At 45.9% G+C, this 13,586-nt stretch overlaps 20 non-coding genes across 20 annotated transcripts; 14 read left to right on the forward strand and 6 right to left on the reverse strand.

The window, feature by feature from the left end:
• Positions 1-249: 249 nt before the first annotated feature.
• trnay-gua lies at positions 250-336 on the forward strand. The gene is given in 2 exon segments: positions 250-286; positions 301-336. It is a non-coding gene; the product is annotated as a tRNA-Tyr (tRNA).
• Positions 337-1,629: 1,293 nt separating this feature from the next.
• On the forward strand, positions 1,630-1,716 carry trnay-gua. Its single transcript is given in 2 exon segments — positions 1,630-1,666; positions 1,681-1,716. It is a non-coding gene; the product is annotated as a tRNA-Tyr (tRNA).
• Positions 1,717-2,148: 432 nt separating this feature from the next.
• On the forward strand, positions 2,149-2,220 carry trnaa-ugc. The gene has a single exon. It is a non-coding gene; the product is annotated as a tRNA-Ala (tRNA).
• Positions 2,221-2,331: 111 nt separating this feature from the next.
• On the forward strand, positions 2,332-2,418 carry trnay-gua. Its single transcript is given in 2 exon segments — positions 2,332-2,368; positions 2,383-2,418. It is a non-coding gene; the product is annotated as a tRNA-Tyr (tRNA).
• A 434-nt stretch (positions 2,419-2,852) lies between these two features.
• On the forward strand, positions 2,853-2,924 carry trnaa-ugc. The gene has a single exon. It is a non-coding gene; the product is annotated as a tRNA-Ala (tRNA).
• Positions 2,925-3,034: 110 nt separating this feature from the next.
• On the forward strand, positions 3,035-3,121 carry trnay-gua. The gene is given in 2 exon segments: positions 3,035-3,071; positions 3,086-3,121. It is a non-coding gene; the product is annotated as a tRNA-Tyr (tRNA).
• A 264-nt stretch (positions 3,122-3,385) lies between these two features.
• Positions 3,386-3,457, reverse strand: trnae-cuc. Its single transcript has one exon. It is a non-coding gene; the product is annotated as a tRNA-Glu (tRNA).
• A 278-nt stretch (positions 3,458-3,735) lies between these two features.
• trnay-gua lies at positions 3,736-3,822 on the forward strand. Its single transcript is given in 2 exon segments — positions 3,736-3,772; positions 3,787-3,822. It is a non-coding gene; the product is annotated as a tRNA-Tyr (tRNA).
• A 941-nt stretch (positions 3,823-4,763) lies between these two features.
• trnae-cuc lies at positions 4,764-4,835 on the reverse strand. The gene has a single exon. It is a non-coding gene; the product is annotated as a tRNA-Glu (tRNA).
• Positions 4,836-5,464: 629 nt separating this feature from the next.
• On the reverse strand, positions 5,465-5,536 carry trnae-cuc. The gene has a single exon. It is a non-coding gene; the product is annotated as a tRNA-Glu (tRNA).
• Positions 5,537-5,632: 96 nt separating this feature from the next.
• Positions 5,633-5,704, forward strand: trnaa-ugc. Its single transcript has one exon. It is a non-coding gene; the product is annotated as a tRNA-Ala (tRNA).
• Positions 5,705-5,814: 110 nt separating this feature from the next.
• Positions 5,815-5,901, forward strand: trnay-gua. The gene is given in 2 exon segments: positions 5,815-5,851; positions 5,866-5,901. It is a non-coding gene; the product is annotated as a tRNA-Tyr (tRNA).
• Positions 5,902-6,165: 264 nt separating this feature from the next.
• trnae-cuc lies at positions 6,166-6,237 on the reverse strand. The gene has a single exon. It is a non-coding gene; the product is annotated as a tRNA-Glu (tRNA).
• A 96-nt stretch (positions 6,238-6,333) lies between these two features.
• trnaa-ugc lies at positions 6,334-6,405 on the forward strand. Its single transcript has one exon. It is a non-coding gene; the product is annotated as a tRNA-Ala (tRNA).
• Positions 6,406-6,516: 111 nt separating this feature from the next.
• Positions 6,517-6,603, forward strand: trnay-gua. The gene is given in 2 exon segments: positions 6,517-6,553; positions 6,568-6,603. It is a non-coding gene; the product is annotated as a tRNA-Tyr (tRNA).
• A 263-nt stretch (positions 6,604-6,866) lies between these two features.
• On the reverse strand, positions 6,867-6,938 carry trnae-cuc. Its single transcript has one exon. It is a non-coding gene; the product is annotated as a tRNA-Glu (tRNA).
• Positions 6,939-7,034: 96 nt separating this feature from the next.
• trnaa-ugc lies at positions 7,035-7,106 on the forward strand. Its single transcript has one exon. It is a non-coding gene; the product is annotated as a tRNA-Ala (tRNA).
• A 110-nt stretch (positions 7,107-7,216) lies between these two features.
• On the forward strand, positions 7,217-7,303 carry trnay-gua. Its single transcript is given in 2 exon segments — positions 7,217-7,253; positions 7,268-7,303. It is a non-coding gene; the product is annotated as a tRNA-Tyr (tRNA).
• A 264-nt stretch (positions 7,304-7,567) lies between these two features.
• trnae-cuc lies at positions 7,568-7,639 on the reverse strand. The gene has a single exon. It is a non-coding gene; the product is annotated as a tRNA-Glu (tRNA).
• Positions 7,640-7,917: 278 nt separating this feature from the next.
• On the forward strand, positions 7,918-8,004 carry trnay-gua. The gene is given in 2 exon segments: positions 7,918-7,954; positions 7,969-8,004. It is a non-coding gene; the product is annotated as a tRNA-Tyr (tRNA).
• The last annotated feature ends 5,582 nt before the right edge of the window (positions 8,005-13,586 follow it).

A 13,586-nucleotide genomic window follows, 5' to 3' on the forward strand; every position in this document is an offset into this window, starting at 1 on the left:
GGCTAAACAGCATTCTTTTCCCTCTGCTCTTTTTTCTCTATCTCCATATGCAACTACTTGCCAGCTGAGGGGATGTAGCTCAGTGGTAGAGCGCATGCTTTGCATGTATGAGGCCCCGGGTTCAATCCCGGCATCTCCATGGACCCACCAATCTCAGCAGGTCAAGCTATTAAAGGGCAGCGTTGATTCAGCATCTCTTCTGACCCTCCTTATTGAATCTAAGGGATCGGCGTTGCTTTTTCCCTGTCACCTTCGATAGCTCAGTTGGTAGAGCGGAGGACTGTAGGTGAAATTGCAGCAATCCTTAGGTCGCTGGTTCAAATCCGGCTCGAAGGAGGGTAGCTTTTCCTGTGGTTTTCGCCAACTTTTTTACGAAAGTGCAGATTGATTGTGTTTGCCCAAAAGATTATCTTCCTCGGAGAGTGCCAAATCCTTCACTTGTTGACCTTCGATACCTCAGTTGGTAGAGTAAAAGGACTGTAGGTGAAATTTCAAGAATCCTGAGGTCACTGGCTCAAAGGGGCAACTATTTTTGTGGCTTGTGCCAACTTTTTAGACGTATGAGATGTTTGCGTTGTGTTTTCCCCAAAATGTTTCATTCCCTTACCGGGAATCGAACCCAGGCCTCGGCAGTGAGAGCACCAATTCCTAACCACTAGACCACCAGGGACAGGTCAGAAAACCAAATCCATGAAGGGGCTAAACAGCATTCTTTTCCCTCTGCTCTTTTTTTCTCTATCTCCATATGCAACTACTTGCCAGCTGAGGGGATGTAGCTCAGTGGTAGAGCGCATGCTTTGCATGTATGAGGCCCCGGGTTCAATCCCTGGCATCTCCATGGACCCACCAATCTCAGCAGGTCAAGCTATAAAAGGGCAGCTTTGATTCAGCATCTCTTCTGACCCTCCTTATTTAATCCAAGGGATCGGGCGTTGCTTTTGCCCTGTCACCTTCGATAGCTCAGTTGGTAGAGCGGAGGACTGTAGGTGAAATTGTAGCAATCCTTAGGTCGCTGGTTGAAGGAGGGTGGCTTTTCCTGTGGTTTTCGCCAACTTTTTTACGAAAGTGCAGATTGATTGTGCTTGCCCAAAGGATTATCTTCCTCGGAGAGTGCCAAATCCTTCACTTGTTGACCTTCGATACCTTAGTTGGTAGAGCAAAATCACTGTAGGTAAAATTTCAAGAATCCTGAGGTCACTGGCTCAAAGGGGGCAACTATTTTTGTGGCTTGTGCCAACTTTTTAGACGTTTGCGTTGTGTTTTTCTCAAAGATGTTTCATTCCCTGACCGGGATTCGAACACAGGCCGCGGCGGTGAGAGCACGAATCCTAACCACTAGACCACCAGGGACAGGTCTGAAAAACCAGAGCCATGAAGGGGCTAAACAGCATTCTTTTCCCTCTGCTCTTTTTTTCTCTATCTCCATATGCAACTACTTGCCAGCTGAGGGGATGTAGCTCAGTGGTAGAGCGCATGCTTTGCATGTATGAGGCCCTGGGTTCAATCCCTGGCATCTCCATGGACCCACCAAGCTCAGCATGTCAAGATATAAAAGGGCAGCATTGATTCAGCATCTCTTCTGACCCTCCTTATTGAATCTAAGGGATCGGCGTTGCTTTTTAACTGTCACCTTCGATAGCTCAGTTGGTAGAGCGGAGGACTGTAGGTGAAATTGCAGCAATCCTTAGGTCGCAGGTTCAAATCTGGCTCGAAGGAGGGTAGCTTTTCCTGTGGTTTTCGCCAACTTTTTTACGAAAGTGCAGATTGATTGTGCTTGCCCAAAAGATTATCTTCCTCGGAGAGTGCCAAATCCTTCACTTGTTGACCTTCGATACCTCAGTTGGTAGAGCAAAATCACTGTAGGTGAAATTTCAAGAATCCTGAGGTCACTGGCTCAAAGGGGGGCAACTATTTTTGTGGCTTGTGCCAACTTTTTAGACGTATGAGATGTTTGCGTTGTGTTTTCCCAAAAATGTTTCATTCCTGACCAGGGAATCGAACCCGGGCCGCGGCGGTGAGAGCGCCGAATCCTAACCACTAGACCACCAGGGACAGGTCTGAGATCCAAATCCTTGAAGGGGCTAAACAGCATTCTTTTCCCTCTGCTCTTTTTTTCTCTATCTCCATATGCAACTACTTGCCAGCTGAGGGGATGTAGCTCAGTGGTAGAGCGCATGCTTTGCATGTATGAGGCCCCGGGTTCAATCCCCGGCATCTCCATGGACCCACCAATCTCAGCAGGTCAAGCTATTAAAGGGCAGCGTTGATTCAGCATCTCTTCTGACCCTCCTTATTGAATCTAAGGGATCGGGCGTTGCTTTTTCTTTGTCACCTTTGATAGCTCAGTTGGTAGAGCGGAGGACTGTAGGTGAAATTGCAGCAATCCTTAGGTCGCTGGTTCAAATCCAGCTCGAAGGAGGGTAGCTTTTCCTGTGGTTTTCGCCAACTTTTTTACGAAAGTGCAGACTGATTGTGCTTGCCCAAAAGATGATCTTCCTCGGAGAGTGCCAAATCCTTCACTTGTTGACCTTCGATACCTTAGTTGGTAGAGCAAAATCACTGTAGGTGAAATTTCAAGAATCCTGAGGTCACTGGCTCAAAGGGGGGCAACTATTTTTGTGGCTTGTGCCAACTTTTTAGACGTATGAGATGTTTGCGTTGTGTTTTCCCAAAAATGTTTCATTCCCCTTACCGGGAATCAAACCCAGGCCGCGGCGGTGAGAGCACCGAAACCTAACCACTAGACCACCAGGGACAGGTCTGAAAACCAAATCCATGAAGGGGCTAAAACAGCATTCTTTTCCCTCTGCTCTTTTTTTCTCTATCTCCATATGCAACTACTTGCCAGCTGAGGGGATGTAGCTCAGTGGTAGAGCGCATGCTTTGCATGTATGAGGCCCTGGGTTCAATCCCCGGCATCTCCATGGACCCACCAATCTCAGCAGGTCAAGCTATAAAAGGGCAGCTTTGATTCAGCAGCTCTTCTGACCCTCCTTATTGAATCTAAGGGATCGGCGTTGCTTTTGCCCTGTCACCTTCGATAGCTCAGTTGGTAGAGCGGAGGACTGTAGGTGAAATTGCAGCAATCCTTAGGTCGCTGGTTCAAATCCGGCTCGAAGGAGGGTAGCTTTTCCTGTGGTTTTCGCCAACTTTTTTACGAAAGTGCAGACTGATTGTGCTTGCCCAAAAGATTATCTTCCTCGGAGAGTGCCAAATCCTTCACTTGTTGACCTTCGATACCTTAGTTGGTAGAGCAAAATCACTGTAGGTGAAATTTCAAGAATCCTGAGGTCACTGGCTCAAAGGGGGGCAACTATTTTTGTGGCTTGTGCCAACTTCTTAGACGTATGAGATGTTTGCGTTGTGTTTTCCCAAAAATGTTTCATTCCCTGACCGGGAATCGAACCCGGGCCGCGGCGGTGAGAGCGCAAAATCCTAACCACTAGACCACCAGGGACAGGTCTGAGATCCAGATCCTTGAAGGGGCTAAACAGCATTCTTTTCCCTCTACTCTTTTTTTCTCTATCTCCATATGCAACTACTTGCCAGCTGAGGGGATGTAGCTCAGTAGGGAGAGCGCATGCTTTGCATGTATGAGGCCCCGGGTTCAATCCCCGGCATCTCCATGGACCCACCAATCTCAGCAGGTCAAGCTATAAAAGGGCAGCTGTGATTCAGCATCTCTTCTGACCCTCCTTATTGAATCTAAGGGGTCGGCGTTGCTTTTTCCTGTCACCTTCGATAGCTCAGTTGGTAGAGCGGAGGACTGTAGGTGAAATTGCAGCAATCCTTAGGTCGCTGGTTCAAATCCGGCTCGAAGGAGGGTAGCTTTTCCTGTGGTTTTCGCCAACTTTTTTACGAAAGTGCAGATTGATTGTGCTTGCCCAAAAGATTATCTTCCTCGGAGAGTGCCAAATCCCTCACTTGTTGACCTTCGATTCCTTAGTTGGTAGAGCAAAATCACTGTAGGTAAAATTTCAAGAATCCTGAGGTCACTGGCTCAAAGGGGGGCAACTATTTTTGTGGCTTGTGCCAACTTTTTAGACGTATGAGATGTTTGCGTTGTGTTTTCCCAAAAATGTTTCATTCTCTGACCGGGAATCAAACCCAGGCCACGGCGGTGAGAGCACCGAATCCTATCCACTAGACCACCAGGGACAGGTCTGAAACCCAGAGCCATGTAGGGGCTAAACAGCATTCTTTTCCCTCTGCTCTTTTTTTCTCTATCTCCATATGCAACTACTTGCCAGCTGAAGGGGATGTAGCTCAGTGGTAGAGCGCATGCTTTGCATGTATGAGGCCCCGGGTTCAATCGCCGGCATCTCCATGGACCCACCAATCTCAGCAGGTCAAGCTATAAAAGGGCAGCTTTGATTCAGCATCTCTTCTGACCCTCCTTATTTAATCCAAGGGATCGGCGTTGCTTTTGCCCTGTCACCTTCGATAGCTCAGTTGGTAGAGCGGAGGACTGTAGGTGAAATTGTAGCAATCCTTAGGTCGCTGGTTCAAGAGGGTGGCTTTTCCTGTGGTTTTCGCCAACTTTTACTGAAAAGTGCAGATTGATTGTGCTTGCCCAAAGGATTATCTTCCTCGGAGAGTGCCAAATCCTTCACTTGTTGACCTTCGATACCTTAGTTGGTAGAGCAAAATCACTGTAGGTAAAATTTCAAGAATCCTGAGGTCACTGGCTCAAAGGGGGGCAACTATTTTTGTGGCTTGTGCCAACTTTTAGACTTGCGTTGTGTTTTCCCAAAGATGTTTCATTCCCTGACCGGGATTCGAACACAGGCCGCGGCGGTGAGAGCACCGAATCCTAACCACTAGACCACCAGGGACAGGTCTGAAAACCAGAGCCATGAAGGGGCTAAACAGCATTCTTTTCCCTCTGCTCTTTTTTTCTCTATCTCCATATGCAACTACTTGCCAGCTGAGGGGATGTAGCTCAGTGGTAGAGCGCATGCTTTGCATGTATGAGGCCCTGGGTTCAATCCCTGGCATCTCCATGGACCCACCAAGCTCAGCATGTCAAGATATAAAAGGGCAGCATTGATTCAGCATCTCTTCTGACCCTCCTTATTGAATCTAAGGGATCGGCGTTGCTTTTTCCCTGTCACATTCAATAGCTCAGTTGGTAGAGCGGAGGACTGTAGGTGAAATTGTAGCAATCCTTAGGTCGCTGGTTCAAATCTGGCTCGAAGGAGGGTAGCTTTTCCTGTGGTTTTCGCCAACTTTTTTACGAAAGTGCAGATTGATTGTGCTTGCCCAAAAGATTATCTTCCTCGGAGAGTGCCAAATCCTTCACTTGTTGACCTTCGATACCTTAGTTGGTAGAGCAAAATCACTGTAGGTGAAATTTCAAGAATCCTGAGGTCACTGGCTCAAAGGGGGGCAACTATTTTTGTGGCTTGTGCCAACTTTTTAGACGTATGAGATGTTTGCGTTGTATTTTCCCAAAAATGTTTCATTCCCTGACCAGGAATCGAACCCGGGCCGCGGCGGTGAGAGCGCCTAATCCTAACCACTAGACCACCAGGGACAGGTCTGAGATCCAAATCCTTGAAGGGGCTAAACAGCATTCTTTTCCCTCTGCTCTTTTTTTCTCTATCTCCATATGCAACTACTTGCCAGCTGAGGGGATGTAGCTCAGTGGTAGAGCGCATGCTTTGCATGTATGAGGCCCCGGGTTCAATCCCCGGCATCTCCATGGACCCACCAATCTCAGCAGGTCAAGCTATTAAAGGGCAGCGTTGATTCAGCATCTCTTCTGACCCTCCTTATTGAATCTAAGGGATCGGCGTTGCTTTTTCTTTGTCACCTTCGATAGCTCAGTTGGTAGAGCAGAGGACTGTAGGTGAAATTGCAGCAATCCTTAGGTGGCTGGTTCAAATCCTGCTTGAAGGAGGGTAGCTTTTCCTGTGGTTTTCGCCAACTTTTTTACGAAAGTGCAGATTGATTGTGCTTGCCCAAAAGATTATCTTCCTCGGAGAGTGCCAAATCCTTCACTTGTTGACCTTCGATACCTTAGTTGGTAGAGCAAAATCACTGTAGGTGAAATTTCAAGAATCCTGAGGTCACTGGCTCAAAGGGGGGCAACTATTTTTGTGGCTTGTGCCAACTTTTTAGACGTATGCGATGTTTGCGTTGTGTTTTCCCAAAAATGTTTCATTCCCTGGCCGGGAATCGAACCCAGGCCGCGGCAGTGAGAGCGCCGAATCCTATCCACCAGACCACCAGGGACAGGTCTGAGATCCAAGTCCATGAAGGGGCTAAACAGCATTCTTTTCCCTCTGCTCTTTTTTTCTCTATCTCCATATGCAACTACTTGCCAGCTGAGGGGATGTAGCTCAGTGGTAGAGCGCATGCTTTGCATGTATGAGGCCCCGGGTTCAATCCCCGGCATCTCCATGGACCCACCAATCTCAGCAGGTCAAGCTATAAAAGGGCAGCTTTGATTCAGCATCTCTTCTGACCCTCCTTATTGAATCTAAGGGATCGGGCGTTGCTTTTTCCCTGTCACCTTCGATAGCTCAGTTGGTAGAGCGGAGGACTGTAGGTGAAATTGCAGCAATCCTTAGGTCGCTGGTTCAAATCCGGCTCGAAGGAGGGTAGCTTTTCCTGTGGTTTTCGCCAACTTTTTACGAAAGTGCAGATTGATTGTGCTTGCCCAAAAGATTATCTTCCTCGGAGAGTGCCAAATCCTTCACTTGTTGACCTTCGATACCTCAGTTGGTAGAGTAAAAGGACTGTAGGTGAAATTTCAAGAATCCTGAGGTCACTGGCTCAAAGGGGGGCAACTATTTTTGTGGCTTGTGCCAACTTTTTAGACGTATGAGATGTTTGCGTTGTGTTTTGCCAAAAATGTTTCATTCCCTGACCGGGAATCGAACCCAGGCCGCAGCGGTGAGAGCACCGAATCCTAACCACTAGACCACCAGGGACAGGTCTGAAAACCAAAGCCATGAAGGGGCTAAACAGCATTCTTTTCCCTCTGCTCTTTTTTTCTCTATCTCCATATGCAACTACTTGCCAGCTGAGGGGATGTAGCTCAGTGGTAGAGCGCATGCTTTGCATGTATGAGGCCCTGGGTTCAATCCCCGGCATCTCCATGGACCCACCAATCTCAGCATGTCAAGCTATAAAAGGGCAGCTGTGATTCAGCATCTCTTCTGACCCTCCTTATTGAATCTAAGGGATCGGCGTTGCTTTTTCTTTGTCACCTTCGATAGCTCAGTTGGTAGAGCGGAGGACTGTAGGTGAAATTGCAGCAATCCTTAGGTCGCTGGTTCAAATCCGGCTCGAAGGAGGGTAGCTTTTCCTGTGGTTTTCGCCAACTTTTTTACGAAAGTGCAGATTGATTGTGCTTGCCCAAAATATTATATTTCTCGGAGAGTGCCAAATCCTTCACTTGTTGACCTTCGATACCTCAGTTGGTAGAGTAAAAGGACTGTAGGTGAAATTTCAAGAATCCTGAGGTCACTGGCTCAAAGGGGGGCAACTATTTTTGTGGCTTGTGCCAACTTTTTAGACGTATGAGATGTTTGCGTTGTGTTTTGCCAAAAATGTTTCATTCCCTGAACGGGAATCAAACCCGGGCCGCGGCGGTGAGAGCGCCGAATCCTAACCACTAGACCACCAGGGACAGGTCTGAAAACCAAATCCATGAAGGGGCTAAACAGCATTCTTTTCCCTCTGCTCTTTTTTTCTCTATCTCCATATGCAACTACTTGCCAGCTGAGGGGATGTAGCTCAGTGGTAGAGTGAATGCTTTGCATGTATGAGGCCCCGGGTTCAATCCCCGGCATCTCCATGGACCCACCAATCTCAGCAGGTCAAGCTATAAAAGGGCAGCTTTGATTCAGCATCTCTTCTGACCCTCCTTATTGAATGTAAGGGATCGGCGTTGCTTTTTCCCTGTCACCTTCGATAGCTCAGTTGGTAGAGCGGAGGACTGTAGGTGAAATTGCAGCAATCCTTAGGTCGCTGGTTCAAATCTGGCTCGAAGGAGGGTAGCTTTTCCTGTGGTTTTCGCCGACTTTTTTACAAAAGTGCAGATTGATTGTGCTTGCCCAAAAGATTATCTTTCTCGGAGAGTGCCAAATCCTTCACTTGTTACTTAGTCACCCATCTCTACTTTTCTGCTTCATAAAAAGCTGAGGTCTGGAACTCCCTCCAGGTCATCTCTCTCTCTCTCTCTCTCTCTCTCTCTCTCTCTCTCTCTCTCTCTCTCTGTCTCTCTCTCTCTCTCTCTCTCTCTCTCTGTCTCTGTCTCTCTCTCTCTGTCTCTGTCTCTCTCTCTCTGTCTCTCTCTCTCTCTCCTTGGCCTTCGTTGGCTGAATTTTAATCGCTACAAATATTAATTGTGGAGAACTTACTTTGGCTTGAGCGATGTGGATGGACTTCTGTTATGTGAATTATTTAACAAACTATTTCAGTTTCTCTGTGCGTCTCCCAAAAGGTTGTAAGTCTTTTGGGATTTAAGTAACGGCCAGAGTCCCGGTCTGCATAGTCAGAGATATTTATTCATTGAGAATTCTGAAACAAAATGGTGGTACAATCCTTTTATACACATAAGTCATACTAAAAATCCTGCCCCCCCTATACACATCTTGTAAACACACACACACCTCGGCTCAGCTCATGTTTTCCTCTGCTCTCCTGACCATCACTGTTCTTATCTTTTCCCACTCCTTGCTCGGCCAGGTGCAGATATCGCATCCTCCCTAAATTGGGAGGCCCCTTTATCTTGGTTTAGACAGTTCTCCATTGTTGTCTGGTCTAACTCTTACTCATTTTGCTAAATAGTAGCTCAATGGTAGCTTACTGGTCCTACACTCACACAACACATTATACACAGTTTCAGGGTGTAATAATTAGTCATTAATAATTAATCTATCAATCCACCCTTTGACTAAATATTACGCACATACAAAATATATGTTGTTATAGAAATAAATCACACTCATTGAAGTATATAAGTTGGTTTGCATATAAAAACATTAAAAAGTGTCTCATTCAATACAGGTTCATCAGGGTTACCCCATGATTAAAAGCGTAATGTTACTATTTAGCAATGGTACCTAACCTGTTTACCCACTATCTGGAAACAACAGTCTAAGCCTATAGTGAAGAACATTTGCTTCATCACATCCTGCAATATTGATTAATTAGTACATCATACTTAAAACGAGACTTTAATACACAAAAGTCATTACAATTACTTTTAAACTAGAGATTTGTAGTTCTAGGTTAACATCCAATCACAGCTCTTCGTTAGATTTTCACTGCAACCTTCACACATTAGAACTAAGAAAAGTTTCATCCAGTCTCAAACTATCTGAATTGTCGTCATCCTCCACCAAGCCTGGTAGGTCATATCCTTCATTCCTCAGGTCGGAGTCCGGGATTGGGCCGTATCTCACCATCTGTTGGGAAACGGCCTTTTCCATCGCCTTGCTCACCAACCCTCGGACACAGGGAATAAGACAACATCCACAAAGAACAAGCATACCCATAGAAGCTATAGCTGCACCCAGAATAGTTACAACAATAGTTTTCCATTTACCAAATATGTTATCAAACCAACCGTTTAGGGAGCTATCAATACCAGAGTTCTCAGCCAGTTCGTTCGCCAGCGTGGTGAGTCCCTGAAGCGCTTTGGTCACGGACCCGTCCGGTGCTGTATTGTTGGGGATGAAAGTACAGCACATAGATCCAAACAGAACACAAACTCCGCCCCGCTCAGCCAAAAGCATATCTAAAGCTATTCTATTCTGCCATGCCATTAAGCTAGTTGCCGCTGTCTGCTCAGCCAATCCCTTTATTGCATCACGAGTGTGGTTTATAAATCTTTGCTGGTTATAGTAAATATAATTTATCCAATCTACGTTTTTATTAATTGTTGACCACCAGAAAAGACTTGATTCAAACCCAGCTGCGATCTGATTCCTAGCTTTGTATTCTTCTGGAACCCCTCGAGGTACTCCTATCCCATCAATATATATCCTTTCATCAAAGGATCCCGGGAGGAGGTCCCGCTTTCTACGTGACAACTCACCAGTCTCTGACACATTTGATTGTTTGATGAGAGTGAAGGGCATTACCAGCTGAGCTAGCGCACAGGTTCCTGTCCAATTAGTATGTAGGTGAGGCCACAGTCTGTCATCACCACACAACCACCAGATGTCAGCACGGGCCTGGTTTTGGTTTCTAAAATCCTCTGGCTGCAACAAAGAGGAGAGATTAGTCATGGTCTCTTTAGTTGTGACATTCTCTGTGTGGGAGCAGGAGCTAAGATGCCCTACCCTGTATCCTATTTTATCAGTCCTAGAGAAACAATAGTAAGACTTCCTGAGACTTCAAACGGAGGTAACCTAGGTCGGGGTGACTTTGTTATCGGGGGATACAGATAGTGCAAGTTACTACAAGACTCCTTCATCACATTCCCAGGTGGCTTGAACAATTTAATCATGCAAGATAAACCTGACGGAGAGTTAAAGCCCGTCAAGGGGAACGGAGTAGTTGTTAACCGTGGTTTGGCTGTCCCACAGGCATAACAGTCCTCTTTAGACATAGTTCTTGCCGTATACTGAATCCATTCCAACCACAGGTTAGGATCCCTGTACCCGTCTCCACCTGTACTACTTCCTTCAGGTCTATAGTTTGCACTATCTTCACCACAGCCCCGGTCTCACTACCTCCCTCAGAGAGGTTTACTCTATAGGGTGCCCCAGTTGAAGAGGATATCTCACTTGTCAGGTCTGTAACATCTGCTGGGTTGATTACTACCCAGAAAGCCACTAATGGGTCTCCACAACATTTGCGGTCAAATCCTATGTACCACATTCCCTCATCCGTAGCCTTTACCTGTTTTAGCATAATTCTGACTTTCAGACAGTACCTACCCTTATATGGGTCGCACTGCCATTTCTGGTAATTCCCTACTTTCACAATACTCCACCTGTCCTTAAACTGTGTATGGAGATTGACATATCCCCCTCGCTCGGTATGAGCAACTACATGGTCCCAGGATGTACATGGTGACATACATATATATCTCCCATCCTTTATGATACTACCAGCCAGTAGTCCCCAACTTCCCAACTGGTCCGCAAAGACCTCAAAGGTGATGTCCTTCCCTACAGTCCCTAGTACTTCCCCTTTCCCTACATCTAGCTGTCTCCTATGCCTTCGTAGACTGTGCTCAGGTATTATTTTATCAACTTGTGTTAGGTTAACTACTACTTCTGGCGGATCAGGAGGGTTTGAGGTGTTAGGAATATGGCCCCCACAATCAGACAGCTACCTACCGTCAGGAGACCTGTGAATCCCCACCCTCGCCCTGAGAACATGTCAGATGCCAGAGGCCAACCCATTGCTTTACCTTCTATCGAACTCACACAGGGATGATCAGACAGGGTAAGGGAATCTTCGTTAAGGAGCCAACCCCCGAGCCCTAGTGGTGATCGGATCTTTCTCCTAACTCTGTGTTTGTTCGTCAGGTGTAGCTGGTTTTACCTTTTTACAGTGTGTGACATGCACCCAGGTGGATCTTTCCGCAATTCTTACAGCGAAGGCCGTCACCAACAGGACCTGATATGGACCTTCCCAACGGGGCTGCTTCCAGTCTTTCTTCTTCAAGGATTGGATCCACACCCAGTCACCTGGTTGGATGGAGTGGGTTACCTTCTCCTGCAGTTCTCCTGTGGGGCACAAAATCTTTGACATACGTGTTTGGTTAATGAACAGTCTTCTCATGTGTTGTGCCAACGTGTCTTCTACTTCTATGTCTGCCTGTTCTGGCCCTGCCAACTGTGGCATCCTGTAAGGTCTTCCAAACACTTTCTCAAAGGGGGACAATCCATTCTTATCTGGCGTTATTCTGATAGTCATTAGTACGATTGGCAGACATTGTACCCAATTCCTTCCTGTGCTCATGTGAGTTTTTCGTAATCTAGCCTTAATTGTCTGATTCATCGTTCGATAAGTCCAGCCGATTTCGGGCTATACGAACAATGCTTCTTCATGTTTATTTGTAACTTCTGTCCAATATTATATATTACTTGATTAGAGAAATGGGATCCATTATCAGAAAAAATAGTTTCTGGAAGGCCGAACCTTGGTATTATATCCTGGCATATTGCTTTTGCTACTGTTATAGCATCTGCCGAGGAGGTAGGGAAAGCTTCTACCCATTTAGTGTATTTGTCTATTATAGTCAAACACCACTTATTTCCCTCACTCCTGGTCAGCTCTATAAAGTCCATTTCTAATTGTTGAAAGGGGTACTTAGCCGGAGGGTACTCACCCAGAGGTGCCCTTTGTCTGCCCTGGTGATTACTTTGAGCACAGATAACACATCTTGAACAAAAGTTTTTTAAATAATTTGTAATCCCATATGCAACAAAGTGTTGTCTAATCTGCTCTACCATCCCTCCGGTTGACACATGGCTCTGCCCGTGTGTCAATATTGCAGCACATCTAAACAGTGATTTCGGGAGAATTGGTAAGCTGTCTTTGATCCATATTCCTTCCTTATTTACTGCGCCTTGCTTTACCCATCTGTGAACTTCCTTAATTGGGTCCCTACTGTAGCTCTCTATAAGTAGATCTCTGTCTATCGAAACTTCCTCTTTTGACCGCTGACTGGAACCAGAGAAGTGTTTTGACCCAGCCTTCTTAGCTTCTTCATCTGCCTTTGCATTCCCCAAAGTAATGCTATCCTTCCCTGTAGTATGCGCCTCACACTTACATATTGCGAGCTTTTTTGGTAAGAGTACTGCATCTAGGAGGTCAAGAATCAATTCTGCATGTGTTATTGTTTTACCCGAAGTCGTAACCATTCCTCTATTCTTCCACTGGGCAGCAAAGACGTGTACGGTATTAAAGGCATATGCACTGTCAGTACTGATGTCATATATCCCTCTCTACAATCCACAGTTTGAGTGAATGGTCTGTCATATCTAGGGAACGCCAGCACCGTTGAAGAGGTCAATAATTGCTTAATTTCCTCAAATTGCAAATCAGCCTTGTTATTCCAGATTATTTTATCATGTGCTGCCATAGCTTTTCCATAGATAAGATCACTCAATTTTCCAGTGTGTAATGCATAATGGGGAATCCATGCTCGACAGTAATTTATCATTCCCAAAAAGCTCATCATTTGTTTCTTATTCAGAGGTTTAGGAGCTTCTAATATTGCTGTTTTTCTTGAGGAGTTTAGGGTTCTCCCATCCTGCGTTATCGTGTGACCTAGATATATTACCTCTTTCTGCCAGAGTTGTAGTTTCTTTTTACTGACCTTGTGCCCTTGTCCTGCCATAAAAGTTAACAACTGGAGAGTATCCTTTTACACCCCTCCTTCGAGGGGTTTGCTACCAGTATATCATCGACATATATCAAAATTTGGCTCCCCCTCTTGGCGTTCAAACATTCCCAGGTTACGTGTGATAGCCTGGGAAAAATTGTAGGACTTTCCGAATAACCTTGTGGAAGTCTCGAGTATGTGTATTTCTGACCTTTGAAGGTAAAGCCAAACCATCCTTGACTATCAGGATGTACAGGTATACTAAAGAAAGCATTAGCTATGT

Source organism: Coregonus clupeaformis, unplaced genomic scaffold (assembly GCF_020615455.1).
Source record: "Coregonus clupeaformis isolate EN_2021a unplaced genomic scaffold, ASM2061545v1 scaf0153, whole genome shotgun sequence".
Classification (NCBI taxonomy): Eukaryota; Metazoa; Chordata; class Actinopteri; order Salmoniformes; family Salmonidae; genus Coregonus; species Coregonus clupeaformis.